Source organism: Engraulis encrasicolus, chromosome 23, assembly GCF_034702125.1.
Source record: "Engraulis encrasicolus isolate BLACKSEA-1 chromosome 23, IST_EnEncr_1.0, whole genome shotgun sequence".
NCBI lineage: Eukaryota > Metazoa > Chordata > Actinopteri > Clupeiformes > Engraulidae > Engraulis > Engraulis encrasicolus.
The window spans coordinates 12,336,009-12,338,508 of record NC_085879.1 but is presented as its reverse complement, the minus strand read 5'-3'; positions in this window follow the sequence as shown (position 1 = coordinate 12,338,508).

Sequence of the window (2,500 nt, the reverse complement as noted above, 5' to 3'; positions counted from 1 at the left end):
AGGTGAGGGCCAACACATTACCGCCACAGAATTGCTACACCTCAAGGTGCTACCGACTTATTATGGAAAGACACAGTGTTCTGCAGGAGTTCTTCGTATAATAACTAGGAATAATTTGTTCTCCTTCTTTTGCTCAAAACAATAAAGTCAATAAAAGATAATTGCAGCATCATGCTGGACATGTGTTAAAATGGCCTCATTCCGTCAAACTGACTTGTGCTATTATCCAGGCCAGTGATTTTCATCATCTAACCAAAAATAATAACATATTGCAAACTTAGATTTTCATGACAGCCTGGTTGGTGTAAATTTGTTAAGATCAATACAACCTGTGTCATAACCATTCCGTAGATTTTTGTTACAGTCATAAAAAATGTTAAAATGGGCAAACATGCATCACATATGGCAGATATTCAATTTAATAATCTCAATATGCCTGAAAACTTGTTTATGGCATCATTTCATATTCCATCACCCAGACACCCAGACTTTCTGTTATATTTTGACACGTGATTTATGTACTCATTGACTTTATGTTCACTGCTATACTAATAGAATGTGTTAGACTTGAGGCAGAGAGAAAAAGTGCTGTAACTATGCCAACAAAGAAAGAAAAAAGGTCTTTGAAGTTGTCACTCAAGGATCTTGTAAAATAGCAGTGCAGATTTAATGTACTTTATTAAAAGGAACAACAGAGAGATACAGTCAAAAGGCAGATGAGAGTCGCTTTATAGTCAAAACCCAGTTTGACGATTAGATAACTTTCTTTGAAGAGGTCTACATAAGAGTGTCATGTAACCATCATAAGAATGTCATGAGCCATGTCAGGAACATTGGTGACACATTACTTAGACATTACTTAAGGACATTAGTGCAATGTGATGACACCTATAACAACTTAACATGAAAAGTGCTATGAGTCTGACAATGGTCACAAAGTGACATATTAAGAAAGCATCAAGACTGTCTCTTTGATGTTCCTGAAATGTCACGTCCTTCTTATGCCGATTACATGACCCTCTAATGTGTTACAACAATTACAGTACATAGCTACTGCCTTTTGCTCTCTCAAACAGAGTAGACACCTCAATGGGATTTGTGTGGGAGGTTGTAAGCTCTCATGTTACCATCTAGGCCTACATAAAAAAACACCTGGAACCTGGAGACTGAATTTAATCTTTTCCCTCATTCATTTGCAACTAAACAAATTGCTTTGTGCTGATGCACCACATTTTGGTGCATATTTCCCCTCATATTACTATAATAGGTAACACTTTATTTTAGGGACACATCTATTAGCACTAATACATACAATATTAATGCCTGTGTAAATAACTTGTAAGGCATGTACTAAGCAAAATAAGACAGTTGTTAAGCATGTATTCACAAATGTTTTGTTCATGCCCAATTAGGGATGTATTACTAATACAACCTTAGTAAGGACCAGTAAGCCTATATTTCTATTTATTAGTAAGTAGTAAGTGGCAGAATACAATGTGTATAAGCTCCCGACACACTGTGTGAACAAACCCTGAACAGTGTGAAAACAGATGCGGAATAAGGGTCCCTATTCTAAAGTGATGCATTGGTCAGCCCAGATGGTTCAGGGCCTCCGCACTACCAAAGTCCCCCTCGTTACCTAGGGCCCCCACACCACCCAGGCCCCCCACACCACCCAGGCCCACACTATTTAGCCCCCCAATATACAAAGTGTAAGGATATGTTAAATAATTAATACTTACCCAGTTGAATCATCTAGTTTTCTCTTGCTGATGATAGTACAAAGAAGGTAACAGGAGCCTATATATAGCAAGGATTGAACGTACACGTGTCAATGGCGGTGGGTTGGTGAGATGTCATTTTTTTCATGTACCACTGAGTTTTAATTGTAAAAAAAAAAACCCACAATAAATGCAGAACATTAGAATAATAGTTTTGAAGCAAAACTTAACTATTCTTTTGTGATAATTAAGTTAATGTTTGAGAACATTAGCTTCAAGAAGTGCAGTGCATGATGGGTACGCAATCTAGGCCAACAGACAACCTACCCAGCTCTGAGCCTACGTCCTTAGCTCCTCCCCTCACTCGTGGCCATGCATTGCATTTCTGACTAAGGGCGTACCCATCATGCACTGCACTTCTTGGAGCTAAGTTTCTCAAACATTAACTCATTTATCACAAAGGAATAGCTTAGTTTCGCTTCCAAACTATTACACATCGTTATATTCTGCATTTATTGTAGGGTTTTTACAAATAAAACAAATTGGTGTATGAAAAAAAGACATCTCACCATCCACCGTCATTGAGAACTTTACGTCCAATCCTAGCTATATAATGCTTCCAATTACACTGCAAAATATTGAGTAGAATGAGAGAGATCTACATAACTCATGAGACTGATGCAAAAGTATTAATGTTCTTACACTTTGCTTCCCGGGGGCGGGGGGGCTAGAGTGGGGGCCCTAGGTAGTGCGGGGGCCCTATAATGCGGGCGCCCTAA